The sequence below is a fragment of the Ascaphus truei genome, chromosome 4 (assembly GCF_040206685.1).
Source record: "Ascaphus truei isolate aAscTru1 chromosome 4, aAscTru1.hap1, whole genome shotgun sequence".
NCBI classification, from domain to species: Eukaryota; Metazoa; Chordata; class Amphibia; order Anura; family Ascaphidae; genus Ascaphus; species Ascaphus truei.
The window spans coordinates 126,397,590-126,424,723 of NC_134486.1; the positions used below are offsets into that span (position 1 = coordinate 126,397,590).

Below are 27,134 nucleotides of genomic sequence, written 5' to 3' on the forward strand. Positions count from 1 at the left end.
TAAAAGGACTATAAAAACTGGAATCGAAGCACCATTTCTTATTGAATTAGACCTTTTTGTAGCAATCAAGACACAGATCAGATACAGAGGCAACTCCAAAGGAAGTATGGAGACGAAAAAAAATACACAGATAAGCACCAGATTCAAATGTGTATCAATTTTTCCCATTGTTAACACTGATAAACCCAGAGTTTCTTTTTACTTAAAATTTAAAAAAAAAAAAATACGGGGGAAAAAAAAATACTGATTTCACAAAAAACAAAACAGTGAAAACCAGAATCCCTATCTATTGTAATGGTGCATAGAAAACTGACCCAAATACTGAAGCATAATAATATAATGCAGTTTATAGTAAATTAGCAATAACAAATGAATAGTAATTTAGACAGAATTTGCTGAGCACAAATAAAATTATTAACCTGGCACATATTTTTTATTGTGTACTGAATAACAACACACAACATTAACTGAATAAGTCTGTCAGATCATTCTGACAATGAAATGGTTAAAGCAGAACTGCTCTTGAGAGAGAAAAAAAAGTGCTGTATTATGTATATGCCTGAAAACAGTGGTTGACTTTTCAAGGTCTGGAGGAGTAATTCGACTGCTCTAAATTGGCAGTTGTCCAAAGACATATCCTACAGCCTCAACCCTTAGCTGGGGAGTGGAAGGGAAGGAAAAGGAGGGGTAGGAGTGGATCAGCTGCAGCAGGAGGAGAAGGCAGGGCTACAGTTATTAGAGGGACACAATCAGTAACAGAGACTGCATGGTAGAATGTGCTATGGGATAGGGAGGCAGCTGTGTTGGAAAGCATAAGCATGTTATATTCTAGCAATACGAGGAGACCACAGAAAGCTTGCTTGGTTGAGGATTTAAACAGGCACCTTATCCCAGACTTTGCATTTTCTTTCTTGCTGGAGTGAATTATTATTGCTGAAGAAAAGAGGCTTGTCCCGTTCTGTAGCTCTGCAATTTGTCATAGTGACTTTCTCTAGAAGGTGGAATATATGGATGAAGCGTTGATCATAAAAAGGTAAATCTTAGTTTCTGTCTCTATTATGTGTTATGCAGCTGATAGTCATCATAGAAGTGATTTCTTTAGTTTCAACTGATGAATATGCTGTTATTCACTTGGTATTGTTTATGGAATGCGTTGGGTATTATTGGCGAAGTGGTTATGGTGGAGGTTGGAGATCAGTGGATTTCTTCAAACTGACAGGTCTTGGCTTGCTTTACTGCAGCATATAACATGGGTGTTACTGGTGCAAAGTACAGTGCTCTTTGGCACGCAGCAATTGTTTAAAACGTAAGCCTGTTCATCAGAATGTCTACATTTGACTCAGAACATTGGCACATGAAGTTAATGCTGCATTAGACCTGGCAGAGTTTCTGTGATGCGAAACAAGTTGACAGGGACAGAGTTGCAGAATTTGATACCTGCCATTATTGTTTTTAAGGTCTATGGGGTTAAACTGAGACTTCAGCCTCGTTGACTTCAATTGGAGTTTACATGCGATAATGCCCCGATCATATTTTTCAATTGCTTTGACACATGGGGGTTATTCAATTAAACTGCAATAGTGCCAATAAAAAATATCCCTATAACTTCAATGGAAGTTTTGTGTGCTTGTGCCCCAATCGACACTATCACAGTTACACGAATAACATCGTGAAATCCCATGTATTTCTCAGGTGTTTGATTTTACTTTAGATAGGCAGGTACACAGACTTATTTCATGATGTTTGTATTTTTTACTGCTCATGGAATTCCGTTAAACTCTCCATAAATACATTTACCGTCACTGGCTTAAAAAAAAAAAAAAAAAAAAAATTATATATATATATATAATTTATAGTTTTGGAATGAACTCGTACAGAAGCTGAGAGTTGTGCTTGTATTCTTTCTGTATTGATAACATGCAGTAATTGGTACAGTTGCAGTCTGTTATCTGGTTGGCACAAAGTAACCCTGACTCATGTAATCTCTGCTGAAAGTTTAGGAGAGATGTTTAATGAATGCAAATGCATTGTCTCACATAAAAGATTATGACTTACTTTATTTTTATTGTCTATGACAAGGTGTTTGTGTTTGCAAGGCAGCTTTACTGAGTTAAAGATGAACTAGATGATTATTAACTCTTTCTCTGCAGTGTACGGTATCATGAGCCCTTCCAGAAGCAAAGGGTTGAAGGATATTATTAGTCCTTTAACTAAGGCGTTGGAGTATCATGCAGAAGATGCAGTCCACGCTCACTGTGGCCTCTGGGCAAATACATTGTTCTAAGTTACTAAGATGTAAACTCACCCATGGCATTAATTATTATTATTATTATTATTATTATTATTATTATTATTATCATCATCATCTATTTGTATGGCACCAACATATTCCATAGTGCAGTACAATGTTTGATGGAGGACACTAACATCGAATGACAAAAGAGTACATGCATGGTAAGGCAATAGGAAGGAGACCCCGTCAAAGGAGCTTACAATCTAAAAAGGTGGGAAGTGAAGACACAAGTAATAAGTGTGCATGAGTTTCACAGCAAGTGTTTGGCTATCAACATTATTGACTGCGGCTGTATTGTATTTTTATGCACAACATAAGGATAAAGTATTTTACATTCTTAGTCGATACAAATATACATTTACATTTTTCTTAGCCAATAAAAATATGTTATGCTCAATGTACATTCCTGTGGTTAACCTACAGTATTCTGCTCTCTCCATATGCATTGTTTTCCGTATATTTCTTTGTTTTTGTGTTCTGTCTCTGCATTTTGAGCCACGAGTATATCTGAAACCGCTAACTGCAGCAAAGGAGACAGCATAAGCATTTTGTGAAAATAACATTTACAAGATCTAGGCAAATTAAGGGCAATCTTTGTGGCCAATTTTATTACGTTCTTCTGCCATCAACCTCTTATTGTTCATATTTGGTTTTCTCTATATAGAGGAAAATATTTTGTTCTGGCCCTTCAATATGCTGCGGAGCCGTCTACACAGAATACAATTTTAGCTCCATTTATATGAATGAGCTGAACTCTAATGCAGCACGGTATATTAAAGAGGGGCCTATGCATCAAGGCAAAACTCGTGCAATTATGCAGCAAAAAATGACACCAGATGTATTAACGAAACAAATCCAATTGTTTCCAATATGATTTTTTTGTTCTTTGTCCCAGAATTACACCACCTATGCTTTGGTACATTAAAAATCTCACAGGTCTTCTTTAGCCATACTAAATTGGCCAGGGGTACCCTCCCCAGCCAGAGACTACACTATGCCTTGGATCTGGGTACTTGTCTGGTAGTATCTGTGCCCAGAACAAATTTTGGGCACATGCAGGCGTGTCTGGTAGGTCACTTGTATTCAGTATTAAAGCAGCATCAAAGATACATTTAAAGCTAAACTCATATGATGAGACAGTCTAGTTCAGTGTTTCCCAACCGGGGTTCTGCGGCACCCTGGCGTTCCGTGAGAGGATCAAACGGGTGCTGCAAGATTTCCCTGGTCTCGAAGAGCAGGGCAGTTTCCTCTGTCCTGATTGGCTCCATTACTCTGCCCACTCTGACTCCTTGCCCCTCTGCCTCCCTGCCCCCTCTAACTTCTCTAACTCCCTGCCTGCACTCTCTTCCCTCTCTGACTCCTCTGAATCTATGACCCTCTAACCCCTCTGACTCTCTGCCCCCTCTGATTCCTGTGATCCTCTGTCCCCTCTGATTCCTGTGACTCGCCCCTCTGACTGTCTCTGTCTCCTGTAACTCTTTGCCTCTTTGTTCTCTGTGACCCTGTCCTATTGTATTTATTATTTATTTATTTATAAAATATTTTACCAGGAAGTAATACATTGAGAGTTACCTCTCGTTTTCAAGTATGTCCTGGGCACAGAGTAAAACAAAATAATACATGGTTACAAATACAGTTACATAAATGAACAAGGTATACATTATATACAAGACATTGTAGGGGTGCCTCAGTATCTGAACACTGTGATGAGGAGTGCCCCGAGAGAAAAAAGTTTGAAAACAACTGGTCTGGTTCATTAAAAATGATAGGTGCCATTTTGCCAACACATGAGTACTCGTCCCAGGAGGAAGAGGTAAAACTAGGCTGGCCCAGGACCATTGAGGGGCCGGTCCACGCCAAGCTACCACACAACACGGTACCAAGAGACTAACATGACCCACAGTGCAAGACCTAATTTCTGAGCGCCCAAGGGTAAAGGTCAAACACGAGAGATCAGTTATGTAACATATGTAATCCATATCGTGTGATGTACGCAATATATACGGTCGTCGTCCCCTCCCTTATGATTTCTGCTCCTCCTCCTATTCCTTATTCTTTTCTGTACCCCACCTTGAATAACTTCAATAAAAATTTAAGTTATAAAAAAATAAACATTTATTATTTTTTTTAAGGACCAGAAAATGAAGTGGTTATGGATATTTCTCCTGTTTGGTTGGCTTCTTTGACAGTCTTTGTAGACCATTTTAATCCACTGCTGGAATCCAGTTTTCCGAGGCTCAGCATCAGTGTTTGGAATTGTGGAAACAATATCACCGCCAAAGCTCCACTGGCCATTAGGAAGATGCAACGTTATTGAGTGCAGCTTCCTATTGGATGATGCCAGTGGTCATATTGCATTTTACATGGGAAACTTGTAGAATATATATATATATATTTAAGCACAGCATGGGATTAGATGTAAAGCCAGTCAAACCACTCACAGACATGTTTCAACCTTAATGGGTCTCATCAGTGTGAGGTTGGTTGTACAGGCTTTGCAATTTTCAAGGCTGGCTAGGTTAACCATACACATTTTAAGTTATGGTGGGTGAAAAAGGCGACAGATTTTTTGTCGCCTTACTCACCCACCATAACTATATATATATACATATACATACATACATACATATCTCCTGAATTTGGAGGCTACTTGCCTTTCAATGATTTTGACTGATTGTAGTAGAGGGCAATTGTGGCCTGGAGATACAAGGAGGCTGTGGACTAAAAAGGTAAACATATGCAAGTTTAGACCTATTAACTCTCCCTGATTTGTAAATACTTCTCATCTGATCAGATGACTGTAAAAAGGTTACCCAAATGTGATTGCAGAAACAGCTTGCTAGCCTCCCACCGCCACAGTGCCAACCCCATTCTTAGGCTGCATCCCCACTGAGCGTGCTGTGCGCTCGGCACTTGCCGCTTTTACTTCTTCTACTCTTTATGTTGACGTCCCCGCTCACATGGTGCAGGCATGCACGTTCTCCCAAGCTTGGCGCTTGAGGAGACAAAAAAAAGTGAGATTGAAGCGTGCTCAACATGCCCCCAATGCCCCCACGCGTGCACTTGCAAAATAGACAGGACTCCCGGCGCTCATACATAGAGAGCTGGTGACGTCACCGTTCTCAAGCATGAGCGCGGTCCATGCAAGCGGGGACGCAGCCTTATGTAGTTTCATACAGGTAGTTGATGTCAATTATCACAATTGTCACTGCCTCCTTTGTTTGAAACTTGGTAACCTTACCTCTTGGGTATCTCACACAGAACCCCAATATTCCATGGAAAATGGGTTGAAATGCACTGCTATGGTAAATGGCAGTGGAAACACTGGTTTTGCTGATTGAGGGACTGGTATTGCTTTATATTGTAATATGTTACAACCATTTATTTTATTTATAACATAATATAGCGCCCTTATCCAGGGCACTGTACATTTGTTGGTAAAACAAAGGTGTGGTTACATACTGTATAGAGTCATTGTTAAGATGTCTTTGTGGTGGGCAGGGATGGGTACATTATGGTCAGACCTTGGGCTAGGTGCATTGAGAGGTTGCTTGGTTGGGCTCATGTCTCTGGATTTAGTCTGGTCGGTGGCATGGTGATGGTTCTGATAGTGGAGTCAATTGAATCGGTGAGGTGGATGACTTTGGGTTTTGGAGAGACTTTAGGAAGGGGTATTTAACTATTTTCATTAGAGCTGTAAACTCTTTAATAGTGCAGTCCGTCTCATGATACAATGAAGTGATAAATGAACAATATCAGTGATTATGTTTATCGAACCATTTTCAGTTAAAATAATTTGTATTTACGCTCCTTAAGTGTGAAGCAGGTGTTCTCCAGAGCTGTACCATGTTAAATTCAGCTTCTGGGACTCTCTGATCCCTAAAATACACATCTCTAAAGGTGATACCTGTATCTTATGCCTATTTAAATGTCCCGCATCTCATGGGTCAATAACATGTCGCAAGGGATGATGTTGTGGCCTCCTTTGTTCCAGTGTGATGCGGGACCTTTAAACAGCCATAGTCCTTGCCCAGCTGAAGCTGCTACCGGCAGCTCATTCGGAGGTATATATCTCAGGGAGCATGTGCCCCCTGGAGATTAAATTAACACAGTTCAGCTCTGAAGACCCCTTTCTTCCCACCTAGGATAAAAGCAATTAAAAAAGTTTGTAAATATGGTGAGATGGGACGAGTTTCATTTCCTCTACTCGAAAAAGAGTGATGTTCAACAAATTAAGCCTCTCGCTTAACATTTGAATGTGGCCTAAATCTTCCCAAGAAATTAGAAGGTGGCTGCATTGAATATTATAAAGAGCCGTAAATAGACTTCCTCTAACGTCTCCCTTTTGTAGGCTGTGACTGTGTTGAGCAGGACGATGTACAAGCAAAATGTTCCTTAACCTCTTCTCCTTTTCCTGTTTGTTTCTCAACAATATGAAGGGATAGGGCTAAGGAAACACTTCATTGACATGCATTGTCCTTTTCAGGGTCCCTGTTAAAGCAGCTGTCCACGCTGATCTGCATCTTTCTGCATTTAATTTTTTTTTTACTTACTTTAAGAGATCCTTTTCCAACATTGTTTTAATCTGATGCTCCATTCAGAAAATGAGTGTTTGAGCTATTAAGTGTCTAATTATCTTCCTTCAGCTAACCAAACCATGCTGAAAGCAAATATTTGGCTGCCAAGTCCCCGCTGGCTACTGCAGCGCCCGCTGTGGCGGACGCTGCAGGGACAAGATCTGCCCCACAATGGGGCCGAGGCCGCTGCGAAGGGGGGCCGCCGCGCTGCGCCGACAGAAACTCCTGCTCTAATGAAAATTGAGAGCAGGAGTCGCGACGGAGCGCTAGGCCACGCCCCCCGGCGGTTCAACCAATGAGGGCGAACCTGCCGGGTGATGTCACGGCCGCGCCCCCGTCACGCCCCTCCGTCTTTCCCCCTGCAGTTCTCTGCAGACCGGGGAACTTGGCTGACTGCGTCGCCTGCTCTCTCCGGAGCTGGGAGCTTCTCCTCCTGCTCCGCATCTCCCGCATCTTCTCCTTGTGATGACACGTCGCCATGGCGATGCGTCACTGCGACAAAGTGACGCTGCAATGTCACAGCCCCCTAGCAACAGCCCTGCTCTCTCCCTTGGAAATTCCGCGGCCCTCCAAGCCGGTCAGGTCACTATGTCCAGAGAGGTAATATCGGACACATACATGTCCAGTATTACCTCTAATTTCTGGACAAAGGGTCCAAATACAGGACAGTCCAGTTCAATACTGGACACATGGCAACCCTACTCGTAGCACAATGCTTCCACTACAGCCAAGGATTCTGGGAAATTATATGCAAATGAGCACACCGTGTCACCTTTAAAGCAGCATTCTGTCCACTCCTGCCAGGTCCCGCCTTTTTGTTAGCAGGATGGGAAACGTGAGATACTTTACGGCCTGATGTGGGCCAATAGGAAGCTACAACAGATGATACAGGAGGTTTAAGCTGCCATTTTGTTTCTGAAACATGCTACTTTTACCACCAAGTATCTCAGTAAGCAGAGGATCCCGGTTCCCATACTGGTACAAAAAGAAAACGGTGGGAGATAAAAAAAAACCAGGGGAACTGCTGCTTATAACATAATTGCGTCAGCTGTTTCCCAGTTCTAACAAACCACAGAATGCCTCTCCGCCATCTGCATTACGTGAAGTAATTGTAGACTATTTGTTTAAAAGCATGACATAAGATTTCCACAATACTGTATTGTCCATGTACCTAAAAATAAAAAAAACATGGAACATTTAACATGCTAATACAGGTAAAGCTTGCAACATGACATGGTTAGAAATGAGTCGACTTGCTCAAAAAGCAGTGTAAGTGCGGTTTCATGTTGCTCCATTACACATGATAGAAAGTATGCAAAATATGATCAAATATTAATGTGTGAGCCAGTAAAATAAAGGACCTGTTCTGTATCAATCTAATGTAATTCTATTATAGATTGCAAGTGCTCTGTGTATCATTAAACGTCCTTATTGATATTTTAACTCCCTTCTTGCCTGAGGAATCTCCAACACGTTACAGAGAAGGTGTCCTTATTGTAGCACCGCTTGGCAATATAAGCTGATTGGAATGAACAGGCTTTGCACGCAAATACAGTAGTAAACAATCTGCTAAAATAAATATGTTTAAACTAATAGGAAAAATGATTGAATTCAAGTTTCTTCTCTTTTTTTTCTCTCTTAGCAGTTTTCAGTAGAAACGTAATGGGTACTGCTGTTTTTATAACAATCAAAAAGTAAATTTTTCTAGAATTTTCATTAATACCAGTCGGGCTGGATACTCGGGTCACAAAAAAAGATGTTTCATGGTGAAATGGATGGTCTTGGGATTTAACTCTAGTTTTTCCTATTAAAAACGATGGTGGTCAACACCAAAAAAAAAAGCACATTTTTGTTAACGTTAAGCAGGTGGATCACAAATTTTGCAGGGAAAATATAATACACTTGTAGCGCACTTTCCCCAACCCCCTGGTAGATATGGCGGCTCCGCTGTGTGTGGTGCGTTACCTGCGGCTCACAGGAGGCCTGAACCTCCAGTGCTGGAAGCCTGGGGTGTACCTGATCCGTTGGGTAACAACGCCTCCACCTGCGTGGGATCCTAACAGTGTTGGATAACTCCATGCAGGACACTATATAACTAATATACACTGGTATAGTATAACAATAGCAGTTTTCTGCATGCATAAGAATAATCATAACACTGACAGAACCACTCAGGCCTCACTGACAGAACCAATCTGGGCCATAACCCCACAATGTCCTGCAACCAGTGTCCCCACCTGGTGGGTTATACCCCCTATGTCCTATGGGGCCCTTGGGCACCAAACCACCCTGGTGTCCACAATTAGCAACCCACCCAAATGTGTGAGACAGCATGCCCAGGCCATGCTGCCTTCGCCCGCGCGGAGGCGTGCGCGTCCGTGACGTCATCCGCTATAGAGAAGTTTAGTAGTCCAGGGGGTACCTGGATACATACACTTTAAAATAAACCTCTATTTTCTATAATAAGTGTGTAGCCAAGTGCCCCTGGCTATAGCCTTCAACTGGCCTCAACACTATAAGACCTGATAGGAACAGGCAGTGTTAGGGTTAAACTCCTGCACAGGGCCTAGCCTACAATTTCAGCATGGATGGGTACTATGTTACTTATCTAGGCCCAGGCCTAAACCGGCAGTTAGACCTGGGGAGGGTACTGACTGGGTTACATGTATATAGTGTGATGCCTGTCAGTACCTAGACCTGCCCTGTTATGGGGGGGTTACATGCCCTTCCCCCCGGGTATAAAAGTTGACACTCCACCAAATTCAATAGAGCAGTCACCACCTGCTCTGTTTTTAACCAAATTCCCTGTATCTCTGGAAGCAGGGGGTCCCCGGAGCTGAAATCAATGCGGTTCAGTTCCGGGGACCCCCTGCTTGCCACCAACTTAAAAAAAAAAAAAAAGTGGGGGTCTTCTGAGTAACCATTGTTGTAAATAGTGTGCTTGAAATGGAACCTTTACAGTGCTGGGGATCCAGCAGCACCAGAGAGCCACCAGACGCCTGACACTTTGTGTCATGTGATCACTCCTGGAGTGATCACATGACTTGGCTGGTGCCCAGGTACCGTAAATGGAAGTGGAGGGGGGCTCCACGTCCGCTTTGACTAGGCTGGCCGGTGCATCGGAACACACAGCCCGATCACCCCTTCAAAACGAGCAAGTTCCCCATCCCGTACCGATACAGTACGTCATAAGGGCACCGTACAAGCTAAAAAAAAATTGGGAGTTACTGTAATTCATGGAGCCGATTTCACAGTCTGACATATGTGCAAACGTTTCTGTCATTCAATTTCAAATAAAAAAAATGAATCAGTGAAGTAAAAGGGAAACAATATTTGTGATTGGCATTTTGTTATGACTACTAGCATGTTATTGGTTATAATAACTATCCACATTGTACTGCACATGTATTTGTACAGACAACTCTGTAGCGGAATCCAACAGCCCATTCCTCTTGTTAATGTCCTGGAGCCTGAACGACAGCATGTAATGTATAAAAAGGAAATCCAGATTTTGCTAACATTTTAGGCCCTGTTAACGCATTGCGTTGACACTGGCATGTTATTTACCAGTAGTGCTATTGAAAACAATAGCTGAGGAGGTAACGTGTCATATAACGCATTATAATGTGCCTTATTTTGTGTGAAAGGGAGTAAGAACATTTTCTACATCTGTATGTTATTACTCAATAACAGTTGAGTAAATGATAGGAACGCTGTATATAAAATAGTTCTTCAGCGCATTAAGTCTGGGATTCACTAAGCTCCGATAAGTGGCTTCGGAGCTCGATTTGGAGTTAGCGGTCATTGACCTGAACAGCAGTGAACATGGCATCGAGTTCCGATACCACCTGTCCCCGCTTAGTGAATCTCCTCCTAAAAACATTACAAATCCAACTTTACCACAACCATTGTGCTCCATAATATATCTAACATTTGGTGGTGTCATTCCTGGAATGCAGATCACCAGATGAACAGAATTACCACAAAGGATCGGGCTCAGGATGATCTGTAGCGGATTTTATAAAAAAAAATGTAAACAAGAGAAATATATTTTAGATAAAGTTTATTATTTTAAATAGTCCAAAGTGGCCATTCAGGAACCATTATCAGACCGCAAACTCGGTGACCTCAATGAGAGTTTTTTGGCCTATAATGGCCCAAACAGCTTTGAACTAAAGGTATATTGAATTTCCCAATTAGTCATTTCTCTGAAATTGTTTTACTATTGCTGGAAAGGGTTTTAACGATTTAGGTGTTATTGGGCGCTTTGTGTTCAGTTGACCCTGTTAATATTACGCAGTATGTCAGTAATTTAATATTCCATCTTTTAACACTTGGATGAAATGTAAGAAACTTGTTTCAGTCTGATAAAACATATCCTAAATAAGGGCAAAAGTAGTGCAATTTGGGGGTAAAAGAACAGCCCTATACAGTATGTAGCAAAGAAAAAAACATAAATCAATAGGATTTTTTCTTTGATACATTTGCAGATTGTTTTGCCCCAGAATTGTACCACTTTGTTTCGATACATACACCTTTAACAGGCTTAACTCAGTACCAAAACACATAGTTTGTACAGTAACGTCATATTTATCATCAGAGAGGTGGCTTGTATCTATAAGTAAGACAACTGTCCTCAATTTAGCCCTTACATTGGTGTTTGTTTTATTAACCTTCAATTCTGCATCCTTTTTAACATTTTCAAACTGAGAAGAATTCACTGGCTACATCTTTTACATAGACGGTTCTAGATGCATCTAGCGGGAATTTTTACATTGTATTCATATGCAATATATGTAAGTTCAGGTTAAAGGTGTGAGATTTTACATTTGTGTGGAGGTCAATCCTCTTTTTAAGCTTTCACACACAAATACATTTTCGCTTTTGGCAATCGCAATGCATGATGATAATCCTGTGCAATCACCACACACATATTGTTTCAATTTTGTACTAGACGTTTTTTTGTTTTTGTTTTTTCAGTTACTGTAAGCTATTTTGGTGAGAGACGCAAATTAGCCTGAAGTGCTGTAACAACATATCAGACTGAATAGTTCATAGTCTTATTTAAATCTGCCATCTGTGGGGCTGTTTCCGGATTCAAGAAACTGAATTGAAAACTTGTCAGTGCAATTGCATAGAGTGAAATGTGAGTATAGTATTGGTGGTCTTGGCTCAATTCCCTCTTTGTTTATAGCTTTAGTAACATTTCCATTGCCTAGATTTAGCCATGCACTTACTAATCCCCCTGCTAATCAGCAGCAAATGTTGATAAAACATTCCTAGGTTAAATGTGTTTACTAAGGGCTTTACTGCAAAATGTAATTCTGCCAATGGTTTTATCTTTTGCATATCTAATAGAAATGCAGTAATAACTTATGTAGATCTTGAAGTGTAGTCGATTACAATTGTACTCCAATAGCAAATGGTATCGAATGCCATTGAAGGATGTTTGTTCGTACTATCTTGCTGGGTGTACTATAATTGCCTCTGGTTTCAGGCAGATTTTCAAGCTGTTAGTCATGCTTCAAGTATCACTAACAAGTAACTTGTTAAAACAGAATTTCAGGTTTATACCATAAAAAGTGAAACAATGCCCTTTTTTGCAGTATATCAAAACATTAAAGGCTACCCAGCCTTTATATTGTTGTTGTTTTACAATGAGTGAAATATTTCCTTTGTAACTTTGAATAACATATTGATGTTGGGCTTCACAAAATGACTGATCCTTTGCCCACAAAGCCTGAAAAAAAACCATGAATTTTATTTTGAACTTCGATTCCATTAATAGAAAGAGTGGAAGGAAGCGTTGCATACATCATGTGAATGATCAATGTAAACGAATTCTCTGCCAAAGCTCTATGTGAGATTTGCAGCTATGCACCACTGTATATGGAGTTTGTTAGGCACAAGTCCCTGCTTTGTAGGCCTTACAATATAATTTTTGAGGGAAATAAATTGCTTTGTCACATGTTGCTAATGGGACTTGAACCAGGTTCACTTCAAAGACAGCCACTAGACCAGAGGGGCGCAAACTTTTTTCCCTGCGCCCCTCTGCCGGCGGTTCCCCTCTCTCCGCACCCCCACTTACCTCGGCTCCGGTGTCGGCTCCATAGCAACGTGACGTCACATGACCTCGTGGCGTCATTTGACGCCGCGTCTAAGAGGCCGCCGCAGCCAAGGTAAGGTTTACAGAGGCCTTCACCGCTCCACTTAATTTAGGTGCCTTCGGGAAGAGCGTGGGGCCTCTGTAAACCCCGCGCGCCCCGCAGTCAGTCTCGCGCCCCCCTGGGTGTCGCGCCCCCTAGTTTGCGCACCGCTGCGCTAGACTACTCCATCCAATTCTAAAAACATATCTGGTTCATACTGTAAGGCCACGGGCATGGTGCGAGCGGCGGTGCGTGCAGCTCTAACAAAATGCAGGGGATCTATGGGGCCGGCCATAGTGCGTGCGACCACGTGGCAGATTTTTCAGGAGACAAATTATTTTGTTTTGGTTGCGAGATGGCCGGGTCATATGAGCGGTTCAGCCAATGAGAGCGAACCAGCCTCGTGATGTCAAGGCCACACCTCTCCATCGCTGTGGCTGTCAGTCCACAGATTGCTCGGCTGACAGGCGCGCACGACGTCATGCGCTCCGTCGCTGCGCGCGCGCCCACTATAACCGAGGCCTAAGGAGGAGATTTTTAAATAATGCACAGAACTGCCCACTACTTCCATTAGATATGCACCTCATACTACATATTTAAATTCCTGGTTTTTTTTTAAATTAAAATGTACATTTGAGGTTAGAAAGTAATCATCAAAAAGTTAAGACTTGAACTATGTACAAATCCTTGGTACAATCTACATTTTGTAAAGATCTTAACATTAACTATGATTGATCACAAGTACAGTAACTACCATTAAAAATATTCAGTTTTCTTTTTATGTTTTTAACAGCATAACTATAATTCACATTTTATGAAATGGTCTTAATGCAGAAATTGCATTGCTATCTATTTAAAAGAAGATTGAAGGGATGTAATGTACATTGCTACTACATTTTAATAGCACTTAAACAGGTGCACATGCTGAACATTTTTACTGTTATTAGTGTTTGCCTGAGTAATGAAAATGGTGGGGAATATGCAGTATTTTAATCAATCTTGTGGTGAGTTTCTCTTAATACGAGATATTAGGTTTATGACATGTCGAGACCCTTTCTCGGTCTGTATGATCTACAAAGAGGGCTGATGGTCCCCTAAAAGTGAAATGTCACGGGGGTCAGGTCCTGGGCTGCCGGCCTCAAAGGAAACTAACGTTCCATTCTGTGCATCACAGAGAGAGGTGACAAACAGGTTAACACTTAGTTGGAGAACGTTATTAAAAATGAGGATATCATGTGACGCCATCTATTCTGGATACTAACAGGTATATACAGTATTTGGCATCGTGGCAATAAGACGACTCAAATCATACCACATGCTGCAAGGGTAAGAGGTGCCTAAGAGAGATATTCATTTGTCACTGAAACTTAGGGGCAAGTCTGTCAAGATTAGTCTTGTTACATTCAGAAAACTCACCTGAATCTATTGACATGACTCATACGTGTCCAAGTATTAGAGAAATGAAGTTATGTGTGGTTCTATATTCAGGCAGAATGTCAGAAGAAAAGTAATTGTTTTCTAAGTCGTAAAAATGTCAGGAGAGCCGATTTACGATAGGAGTGGGGCTTATGTTGTTTCAATGAGGAACACATGGTACAAACGTTTCACCCAGGTAATATGAAAATTATAATTCAACAAGAGGCGTGTTTTGAAATGTGAATTTTCATCTTCTTCTACAGGGGTGCGCAAACTTTTTTTTGTGCTCCCCCCCCCTCCATTGCCTGCTCTCGTCCTTTGACGCGCCCCGTCCGTACCAATTGACGCCATGGGTCGTGTCACGTCACGTTACCCCAGGCCGTCATTTGATGTCACGTTACCATGGTAACCGTGACGTCACATGACCCCGCGGCATCATTTGACGCCGTGTTGCCATGGTCACGCATCCTGCAGCCGGCTGAAACTCGGTAAGTAGAGGTTGCTGAGGCCTCGCGCTCTCTCCCGACATTTAATTTAAATGCCTAAGGGAAGAGCACAGGACCTCTGCAACCGCCCGCACCCCCAAAAAAAATCTCGCGCCCCCCAGTTTGCGCACCGCTGTTCTACTCAGTGACCTCTATGGTAAAGACCTATGACATATGGTAACGTACTGTATAGGGATTTTTTTTTTTCTGTTTTATCATTTTATTTTAAGAAACTGTTCTGCATTTATTGTAATTGTGTTTTCTTGTAATAATATTTCTGTAATCTAAGCACTGTATTTTTATATATTAAACAATTCTTAAGTAATGCTTTGGGGCTCTGAATGAACTTTTGTATGTTTTGTAGAGTATTTACATTTTTTGACACATTTTGTTACACAGATTTGTGTGTGTTAAAGCTGCAGTTCAGTTTTTTTGTTTTTTTTTTTAAATGAATTTTTTTACTTCAATAGTTTCATGTGTGCAATCTCTAATTACCTAAAGAACTGCATAGCTGCCAGTCAATTCGTTCTCCATGTACTGCTGCGGCCAAGTTTATTCGAGCATTTGCCCGTTCTTGGCCGCAGCAGTAGCCTGGCACGCGCCCGAGTGTGACGGGCGCGCGCCGAAGCAGCGGAAGAGCGCCCTCCGATCGGGGCGCTCTCCCTACCGCTGCCGGGTCCGCCGGGTCCCCCGGAACCCCCTGCCGCTGTCCCGCGATCGCGGGACACCAGGGCTCCCTCGGGGAGCCCCTGGACGCACGTGCAGGGGGCACACGCTCCCGAAGACGCGTGACCGCGCGTCTATGACGCGCGGCACGCCGAGGGGCGGCCACTAGCAAGCCGGGAAATCTCCCGGCTTGCGGTACCGGCCACACTTTAATAAAGTGTGTCGGTAGTGTATTGATAGGCGAAATTTGGTGACATAATTACAGCTGGCATATGTTTTTATTTGCTTCTGTCAGTCAGTGGAAGCTCATGAATATTCATGAGCACTCCTGCACTGACATCTGCTAGAGGGAGGGCAGGGCTGACAATGGGGTGTGCCAGGGCTGGTGACAGGACATGAAGGGACAGTGCCTTAGCAAATGGCTGTTAAAATAGAATACAAGAAAATTGGTCTTTCAAAGTTGTTTTTTTAAAAACAGAAAATGCTAAAAGTATTTTTTCTTACTACAGAACTGATTTATTAAAAAAAACACACATGCAGGATATTGACTGAACTGCAGCTTTACGTGCATAGTGTTTTCTATAACAAACAGGGATGTGAGACTGCAAATGTATTTGATATTTCTTGAGTGGTGGCAGCGGATAGATATGATTGCAATCAAGTAAGGGGTTAATATTAAATAATTGAAAGTACCTTGCGAAGGAGAAAGGCAAGTTGGCTAGAGTAGCCATGTGTATTAACCCGGGTTGCATATCTAAGCAGGGTTGCCACCTCTCCGGGTTTGACCGGAGACTCCATCTTTTGGGCACTTGGCTACGGGTTTAGCCTGTAAATCTCCAGGTGGCGGTGAGGTGCGGCGTGGTGCGGCGGCGTCTCCGGCATTCTCCTGCAATTCCCCCTCCAACTGTAGTGAACATGGCTGCACAAATACATAGATACATTAAGTGAACAGGGTATACATTATATACCAGACTTTGCATGCACAGTTAGAGATAAAATATATTATAGGCGTATGTAACCGTTACAGACCAGATTAAAATGGGAGACAGCTTTAGTTTTGGAGACTCGTGGCGGCTGTGAGAGTCTCCGGTAGCTTGTTCCAGTTGTGGGCTGCATGGTAAGGCTAAGGCCCCCCTCCCTCAGTCAGGCCGCCCGCACTGCAGGCAGGCGGCGCGCTGACAGGCAATTGACCGCTACTTGCGGTCTTTAGGGAGTGGGAGATACACATTTTCTGCCTCTCACGCATCACGGCTCCCTCCTCCCTCCTTCCGAGCCGGCCAAAAGTTAAAAAAAAAAACCAAGACACACACCCGCAGCTCCTTCCCTGCTCCCCTCCACTCAGACACACATAGGCACTCACACACACACAGGCACTCACACACACAGGCACTCACACACACACAGGCAAATACACACATGGGGGGGGTGAATCGGAGCAAGGGGGAAATCGGAACGGGGATCGAGCAGAGGGGGGAAATCGGGGCGGGGGGGAGCAGAGGGGGAACTCGGATTGGCTCACTTGCGTGTCACGAAACCACAAGCTCCTTGTAGCTCCGGCTGGCTGATGCGTCACAGCACTCAGTCAGCTACGCCGGAAGGAGCCAGTGGGGATCTCCAGAATGGAGGCAAGCAGCTGGTGGCCCGCGGCCGCGTGCGCCGCCGGCCGCAGCGGGACCAAGGCCTAAGAGAAGAAGGAGCTGCCGGATACTTTGCGGAACCTTGGGACCATGAGCAGTTTTTTGGAGTCAGATCTCAGATGATAAGTGCTGCATGTGGTAGGAGTGAGAAGCTTGTTCAGGTAGACAGGTAGCTTGCCCAGAAAGTATTTGAAGGCAAGACAGGAGAGATGAACTTTGCACCTAGACTCGAGTGATGTGTGTTGTAGTTGCATTGGAGAACAAAACAACAAATTGAATTGTGGAGGGTATCAAGTTTGCTAAGGTGGGTTTGGGGTGCCGTGCCGTCTACTATGTCCCCATTGGCATTAGCATCTGCTGTGTGATACGCTTTCTGACCAGCAGACTTAGCGAGGATTTGTTCCTGTAAAGTACACCTAGTTGGTATAGGTTTTGGATGTGAGGGTATCAATGTGCATCCCAAATGTTAAATGGGAGTTAAACCATATGCCCAAGTATTTAAAACTAGTAACAGGAGTTTTAGGTAGTATTAGTTCTGATCTGGAGCTCAGTCATTGGAAGCTTTAAAAATGTAGCTTGGGTCCCAAATACCATTGTTACAGTCTTGTCAGTGTTTAAAAACAGTTTGTTTTGGGAAATACAATTTTCAAGTCTCAAAAAATCAGACTGAAGTACTGTATGTGTTTAAGGTCAGAGAGGCTAGGGCTGTGTACATATAATATTGTGTCATCTGCATACATGTGTATTGAAGCTCCCTTACAAGCTGCAGGAAGATCATTGATGAACACTGAGAAGAGTAGTGATACCGCGAGTCATGACGTCACGTAGCATGCCTTTGCCATGGCAACGTGGTGTCATTTGACACCGCGCAGCCATGTTCACTGCAGTTGGAGAGGGAATTTGAATGCCGGGAGACGCCGCGCACCAAGAGAATTTTTTTTACATTGGTCTCTGAGTTGGCCTTCAGTAGAAGGTGGCAACCCTGTATCTAAGTCACATGCTCACAAGTGTGTTGTTCGTGTCAGATTGTATATGGGGACGGATTGAAGGGAGATATGTTTAATTTGGGGGACCTTTGCGAAGATGAAAAGTGGGCCAGCTAGAGAGCTGTGTATTAATCCTTGTCCCGTATGCAGGTCACATGCTCACAGGTGTGCCATACGTGACAGCCTGCAATACATTTGCAATTCATTTTAATTTAGAAGCAGCAACAATTCAACATATATTTATTTACATTTTTTCGATGTAGAAAGTTTGAGAATCACTTGGTTGCTTCCTGTGTAAAAAGGCTTTCATCATTACAACTACTGGCTCAATTTCCTGATTGGCTTACCTGACTGGGTGAAAGCCCTTACTATTTAAAAAGTATTCTAGAGTTGGTGAGGATGTGAATTAATCCTTTGATATATTATCCTAGTTTGAACTCCTGTTCATTCTTACTCATTGGAACGTTGTTTCACTTGATAATCTGATTCCAGTGGTAAATGTAATTTAGTAGTGTATCTAAACCTGTTAACTTGGGGTAGAGCACTTTGGACTTTAAATATTTATACCATATTAATGCTAATAACCAAAAGAGGATGGTATTTTTAAAATAGGTTTTCGTTGAACATGGAACTGTAAATCTATAAATACAATAAATAGTGGTACTTCTGGACTATATAAAAAAAAAGAAGAGGTACTTCTTGGTACCATGACACATTGACCACAAATCAATTTGTCTTCAAATGAGTAAGTTGTACTCATTTGGGCCATTGGCTCCTAATATCTACAAATGTATTCCTTTCAGTTTAAAATAACAACACCATCTTGAAAGCTACCCTAAATGTCACAAATAGGAATGTTGCATCTGTGGTTAAGCTAAGTATGACCTAAATCCAGTGTACTAACTATACTAGTCTTGTAATTTCTCCTTGTTTAGGGAATATATTATTAAGGTGCCAGAAATATGTTTAGTCTGTAGTGAGAAAAAGTTCAATGTGCCTTTGTGCACACAAAATTCTAGAATTATCAACAGAAACCAGATGTGGTTTAGAAGTCTTGGTGAAATTATAAATATTAAAGCTTATCTTGGATACCCATTAGTTGAAGACATCAAAGCACCATACAAATATTTCCTCCGTTGAAGTTGACATGTAGAGCCAAATGACTCTGAAATCTTTTCTTCAATTCGTTTTGTTAGAATATCACTGTTAGTATTTATGTTTTTAAGAGAAGCCTTGAGGTTAAAGGTTAAAAGTGTGCACTGACTTCATGCACTTCGTATGTAACTTTGGGCCAAAATGGGGAAAACTTAAAAAACAGACTATTTCCTGTAAATGAGTTTGATTCTCCGGAGCAAAACATCATGGAGTTTGGAATCTCAGCATGGATTCTATTTATTCTGGCAAAGGAACAAGCAACAGGCAGAACCTCCTGGTCTTTACAGTAATTCGTATGGGTTGCTGCAAAGCTCCTTCCAAGGCAGATGAATGGCTGCTGTATGTTGCCATACAGGAAATCAATTGCAAGTGATTGGGCACTGTTTCCACTAGGCTGTTTTCACTCCCAGTTTCAACATACTATGCAGCAGACAAAATGATAGCTGCACATCTAATGGAGGTATTTGGGTAAAATGTGTCCCTAGAACATTCTGGATGTATTTATTTTTACTAGCGAACAATCTTGAACGCTTCATGAATCATCACAAATTCATTGTGGTATTTCTAATTATATATAGTTACAAAGTGTAATACTCTGAGAACTAATCCGGTTAAGCCGCCTGCATGTGTAGAGAGCAGGTGAAAAACGTAGTAGGGCATTGTGAGCTTTTCATTTACTTTTTGTTTTGCTTACTGCAAATCCTCTGGTAGCTTAAAAGTGACTGTTAATGCAAGTTAAAAAAAAAACTATGACTGTCCAAATCTTCTTCGGAGTGTTTTTAATTCTATGACTGCAAAATAAAACTCAGACTAAGCATAGAAATACTTAAAAGCAATGGAATTTGCAAGTTGCAGCAAGCTAATGGAAAGGTAGCGATTACATTGGATCAGTCTTATATGCTGACACTTCTGATTTACCCTTTTTACTTGACTTGACACGTTAACAGAAAGCTTAGAAGAAGTAGAAGTAGAGTTCTATCTAAACATGATACAGGGAGTAATGGCCATTAAGGGATGAGCAACATTTTCAATGGGTTCTAAAATTCTTTAGGTATGTAGAAAGCAACCAGTCCATAGCGCTTCATCATCACCCGCATTTGCATTTCTTATCTGCATTCATAAAGTTATTACTCACAGGATTGTTGCTTGAATAAAGAGTAGCTGCCTCATTGCATAGTTAATGGCACTGGCGTATTAGCATTCCACTGTCCGCAGAGTAAGGTAAACAATATGATGTAGTGTCGTCAGAGGTAGTCCAAAACGAATCGCAATAAAAATCTTCAAGCTTTATTAGAATGTTAAACGGATCCAAAAGTGTAAAAAGCCTAACGCATTTCACACTGAGCACAATGTTTCATTGGAGGCTAAAAACAGATAGAGTATATACAGCTGCAGCGGTCGTTATTCAAACAAATCACGGGTTGTGTACATCGGAATACCGATATCATGACGCGGGATGTTTTCCAACTGTACCGCGAGTGACGCGAGTGCAGAAAATGGCATTTTAGAGTTCTGGTTTTTAAACACCTTACATTGACACAGTAGCACAGTAGCACAGTACTGTACACATTGCAATTCATTTAAGAAACAGAATCCATAAAATTCAACAAAGCAATCACGATAAGCGCGGGTGCCTGGGGCGATTGGCTGCATTCATGCCGCGTGGAATACAGCAGCGCACACTAAATCGGTGCCATGATTTGTTTGAATAACGGCCGCTGCAGCTGCATACTTCTGTTTTTTCCCCATCTTAATGTGACAGTATCATAAAAACATATACTCAAACATAGGTAACTGGAAGTGAGTCATATAATATATCTTTAACAGGAATCATACATCCTATCTTTATTGAAATAAAAATTAACAGAAAACAAAGAAAATACATCAAAGAGACTCCTCCTAGAAGGAATACACATAGTTGTATATTAACTAACCATTTAAGATCAGAGAAAAACACAAGACACCATAGAGAACATAAACAAACACCTTTTGGACTTCTTGTATTTCATTAAAAAATCCAGAAAACCTACTTTATCGATTGAAGACATCTCCACCACATACATTTGGGACCATCTGAATTATGCATTGAGACAAAATGTTTGGACAATGGAAATCTCAAATCTTGATTCTCTGTGTCTTGTGTTCTCTGATTTCTCTCCTTAAATTATTTAGCGCAGGGATTTCTCACTTACAAGGAGTTAAAGCAGCAGTTGGTACTTATTTTCTTTCTTTCTATACTGTCATTGCCTACTGATACCTTCCAACCAGGGCCTACCAGGCAGCCAATAGCCGAGGATGGGCCCGACTTCTGGCCAGCCGGCTGGGCCCGGCACTCTCCTGCCCTCTGCTTCTAACTAACTCCAGGACACCGTTGAGGTATTAATCCAATCCTGATTTTCTCTTTCCATTTTTATATTTTTGTTTTAGAATACTTTAGTATTCTAAAACAATATTTGGTCTTTTTCAACCTGCATCATTATCACACTCTTGTCCTAAAGTCAGTGGGTTGGTCTGACTATTGTACGGTAATGATCCATGCCAGTCTTTATTCAGAGTTTATTCTATTATACCAACTTCTCTTACAGACCAACGAATGAGAAAACAACACCCAGACCGGAGGGCAACCACACTATTCACCTGAAGTTGTTAGTTATGTATGTGTTATTTGAACCTGGGTCCCCTGGTATAGGACTTATGCTGTCTTGCCACTAGAGGTCAACTTGAACACATCAGATCTGTGTATTAAGCAGGGGTGCGCAAACTGAGGGCCGCAGGATTTTCTAGGAAGGGGGGCGCGGCAGTTGCAGAGGCCCTGCGCTCTTCCCCAGGGCATTTAAATTAAATGCCGGGGGAGGTGCGAGGCCTCTGTAACTTCTCTTACCTGCTCTCAGCCAGCTCTTCGGCGACACATTGCTATGACAACACGACGTCAAATGACGCCGCGGGGTAAAATGGCAATGCGACGTCACATGATGTTGTGACGCCATATGACGCAGCCGAAGCCCGAGAGCAGGTAAGGAGCTTGATATACTGTATATAGGGTGACCAGATTTCCAAACGTACAAACCCAGACACATAAAAAATATATTTCTAAAGCTTTCCCTTTCCGTCTCTCCCTCTCTTCTTCTCCCCATCTCTTCTATCTCCCCTGTCTCTTCTTCCCCCTCTCCCCTTCTATCAACATCATGCCCTGGTTCTCTTGGCACTCTCTCCTCCCCTCTCTTTGTAGTCCCTGCCTAACTGTGCCTGCTCCTCTCTGGGCATGCTACACTCCCTCTTCTCCTACTTATCTCATCTGTCTCCTCCTCTCCTTGCTCTCTTTTTCTGTTTCCTCCTCTTACTGATCTTGCTGTCTCTTCTCTTTGCACTCCTTCCTGCCCGATGTGCACACTGCTCTCCATTCCCTCCTCATTGTCATACCTCTGTCTCCTCCTCCTCTGTGCTGTCTCTGTCTTCTCGTCGTTGTCTCTCTCTGTCTCTTCCTCCTCCTTGCTGTTTCTGTTTCCTCCTCCTACTCACATTGCTGTCTTTCCTCCCCCATGTGCACACTGCTCTCTGCTGTCTCGTCTCCTCTTCCCCCCATCATGCCCTGCTCCTCTATGCGCTCCATGCTTTACTGTGTTTTCTCCTCTGTGTGCATGTCACGGGAGACCAGGACTAATACCAGGGATCAATATCGCCAGACAGAACACGGGAGTTTATAAAATTAATTTATTGGAAAAACATATCCACAACTATACAAAAGATACAAACATCACAACTGGGGAAACTGGGGGATACCCTGCATAACTAGTCGCAGGGACCTACTGTCGCGGCCGAGTTTATTCTTACATTCATTTATTCTTACATTTACCCGGTCTCAGCCGCGACAGTAACCGGGCGCGCGCCGGGGTGTCCCGTGCGCGCGCCGAAGCCTCGGAGGAGCGGTCCTCCGATCGGGGCTTCTCCCTCCCCTCTCCAGGTCGCCGGGTCCCCCGGAACCCCCCACCGCCGTCCCCCACATCGCGGGACACCAGGGCTCCCTCGGGGAGCCCTGGGCACGCGCGCATGGGGCGCAGGCACCCAATGAAGCGTGACCGCGCACCTGTGACGCGCGGCACGCCGAGGGGATTTGGCTAGCAAGCCGGGAAATCTCCCGGCTTGCGGAACTAGCCCACTGAGAATAAAACGTGTCGCCAGTGTACTTGCAGAGATTTCCCCTGTTCTCTCTTTGCCCAGTGCCTACAGGACTGGTTTTCAGGCCTGAGACCAGCACTGGATTGGACACTGCAGTTTCTCCCTGTCACAGCAACACCTCGGTAACTCTCTGCAGGCTCCGTCTGCTAGGGGTCTGCCTCCCCCCTTTTTATATACTTAAACCATAATATTGCAACACTCAGGGCCAGGTGCTGCCTACATGCCCAGGCCCTGATTGGTGGGTAGAACTGCAACATAACATTTGCAACAATTCTACTGCAAACATATTAACTCCTGATTCCTGAGGTGCTGGAACCAAGCAAAGACATACATATATACATAACATATAATACAATACCAATGTATTACTGACAGGTAGGGGTAATGGCAGACTTAACCTTTATTAACAGCAGCCATATTTCCCCCTACCGTCACAGTGCATACTACATTCCCTCCTCTCATCTGTCTCCTACTCTCCTTGCTGTCGCCACTTCCATTAAAATCCACTCCCTGAGTTTTCTGAGTGAGTGAGAGACCGCCCTGTCTATCACGGAGGGGGAGGGATGTACTGTATGTATATCTTTATATAGCGCTGACAGTGTGCTACACACTTTGCAAAGACAATACAGTACAGGGAATTATTATAAGACAATAAGCCCAGCAAAGTCAGACAATAGGAAAGGAAATCCCTGCCCCAGAGAGCTTACAATCTAAGTGGTATGTTGGGAGACTTACACAGATAGCAGGTGAAGAGTAAGTGCAGGAGCTAGCAGTGCTTGGCCACAATGGTTGGTAGGAGTGACTGAGTGTGGGACATTTACCATGAGTCCAGACTATTGGGATGATTTTTTGAGAGTCAAATTTTAAGGTTGGTTAGTATTAAATTAGATGTGTTAACACCATTAGCAGGGAAAGGGGTGGCAGGGAAGTCTGGACGAGAGCAGGTGTGTATATTGCTGGGTCCACGATTAGGAGAGAGATCCCCATAGGAGAGGGGGTGAGAGAGGAAGAGAGGGGGAGAGAGAGGAGAGGATTTGTGGGGGTTCTTTTTATTGAGGGGTGTAGAAGTTGTTGTTGTTGTTGTTGTGTAATGTGTGTACATAGTGGTGCAGTGTATGGGCAGAAGCATAGGTGGAGGGAAGGAGAGAAGGAGAATGTGGATAGGAGGAGAGTGGGGAAGTTGGAGGGAACAGAAAAGTTTACAAAGGAGTGAGGAGACAGCAAACAGAAAAAGCAATAGGGAGGGAGGAGGAGAGTTCCCAGGTATTGGAAGAGATGAGGAGTAGGAGGTGAAAGAGCAGGTATATAAATCAGGTCTGGGAGGGCAGTGTAGCACTGAAGGTTAAACAGCAGATTAGAAAGTGAGTGTTTAGATGTGAAAAAATTGTCAGATCATTTAGAAAGCAAAGTTCTCACAGTTGCATGGTTGATGAATTGCAGGGTCCAATTCTTGTATTCTTCACCAACAATTTGAACACCACAGACACTTTTATATGTGACACTTAAGATATTACACACCAATGGGCAGTATCATTACACAGGGTGTGCAGTCTCATTGGCTGTCTCTGGGTGAGTGACAGGTCGATCAGCTTATCAGTGGGAGAGGGATGTGCAACCTCACTGGCTGTCCCTGGCTAAGTGACAGCTGGATTCAATCTGAACCCCTTCAGTGTACATCTGCATTGCCCCAAAGGCGGGTGCCTGATGGGGTTCCTCAAGAGCTGCTCCCCTCTGCACAGGACCAGCGTGCTAAGGGTTTACATTTGCTGTAAGATGTGGAACGTCAACCCCACCCATTGGAATGTTAATGAGCCAAGAGGACAAAGGACTTTAAATTCACAGTTGTATTCAATCTGAACCTTTTCAGTGTACATCTGCATCGCCCCAAAGGCAGACAGCCTTTGGCGCAGCGAAAGGGCAGCGAAAGGGTGCGAGTCATTTGCTGCCGTTCGCTGATGTTTGGTGATGTTAAAACTTCTCTATTTCAATCTGAAACTCACCCGCCCTTTTATTCCCTGTACCCAATTTTCCAAATCTATCTGTCCATGAAATGTCTGTGAATTGACTGTATGACACTGTTCTTTTAATGTAACCATGTATTGTTATAGCTCTATGTCCAGGACATACTTCAAAACTCAATGTATTACTACCTGGTAAAATATTTTTATAAATAAAACAAATAAATAAAAGCCGCTCAGCCCAATCCCAGAGTGAGAGGGATTTGCAACCTTACCGGATGTCTTTGGGTGAGTGGAAGGCCTTTCCGGCTATCACAGAGGGATGTACACACTCACACTTCAAACTTTTTTTTGACACAAGTAACTATCTCAGGAGAAGATCCACAGAGCTCAGTTATTGACTTACCGCTGTATTAACTGAAGTTACCGAATTGTTAAGTGCTAATGGGTATCTTCATAGCTATATAAATAAAGACATACAATACAATACAATAGCTCAATAACGCAATTTAAAGTGCCGTTTTCAGCAGTCACAGTTCTTGTATTAACTATAAAGGATGCTAGTGCTAATGATATGCAAAAGAGGCATTCCCTCTAACCGCGCATATCCCCAGAACACCGTTATAATAATAAACACAGGGATTTTCCGTTATGTTAGCCAACGGTGGCGTTGCTCACACCCAGACCCTAAAATGGGACTTTTACAGGGTCAGGATAAGTGTAAGACCACAGTTAGTTATGATTTAACTATCATATTGTTATTTACAGGGTTCTTTCCCTCTCCTGTCTTCTCTTTTTCTTTTTTTTTCTACTTTAATTAAACAACTATTCAGGGTCTGGATGGGAGTAACGCCACCATAAGACTAACAGCTGTTTATTGTGTACAATTAGCTTTGTGGATTCGCATTAACCTCAGGGAAAATAACGCCCGTTGATGATTTTAATAATGGCCCATTAGTAGCCCTAAGCTAACGGAGCTCTTTGGATCTGCATATCAGACTCAAAATAATTACTCAACTGCATTGAAGTAAATTACAAAACTGTACACTGAACCAATGTAATGGTTTTGTAAATGAGACCCTAAATGTTTACAATTAACATACTGCAGCAGGTAGCTGGGCGGGAGGGGTGTGGGGGGGGTTTAGTGAGGAACAAGCAAAAGGGAAAACATTGTAACAAGAGAGAGAAAGAAACAATCAAGTTTTCATTTTATTTTATTACTTATTTTTATAATTATCAGGGAAATTTACATTTTTATACAAAATAAATAATACAATGAGAAAATGATAGAATACACTGGAAAATTTTAAATAATGTACTAGTGAGTAGTTAACAAATGCAAATCTTAAGCTTGCATTTAATTCAAGGAAAAGTATTTAAATATGAACTGAAGATATCATTTTTTTGGAATAAATAATATTTTTAATTCCAAGCAGCAGGGGCCTTTATTAAAAAAAAAAAATTTTAAATGGCTTTCTAAAGCTTTGCTTTCCATTGTGTCAACAGCACCTGTGTTGTTTAGGAATATTTCCTGAATATACCTCTTGCTTATTAATTGTCAAAAAATAAGTCGGAGATTGTTTCATTTCTGTAGAGGATGCCGAGCACAAAACAACAGATGCACCATAATCAGGGTTAC

General features: G+C 42.4%; 1 protein-coding gene across 5 annotated transcripts in view; it reads left to right on the plus strand.

The window, feature by feature from the left end:
* The first annotated feature begins 683 nt into the window (after nucleotides 1-683).
* Nucleotides 684-27,134, plus strand: part of PLEKHG1 (pleckstrin homology and RhoGEF domain containing G1) — a 283,450-nt gene continuing 256,999 nt past the window's right edge. For 4 of the 5 annotated variants that reach the window (XM_075596565.1, XM_075596562.1, XM_075596566.1 and 1 more), the window contains exon 1: nucleotides 684-1,033. The gene's annotated coding sequence lies outside the window, so the exon portion shown is untranslated. Of the gene's footprint in view, nucleotides 1,034-11,850; nucleotides 12,017-27,134 lie in introns of all 5 variants that reach the window. The other variant, XM_075596564.1, reaches the window with a different exon arrangement.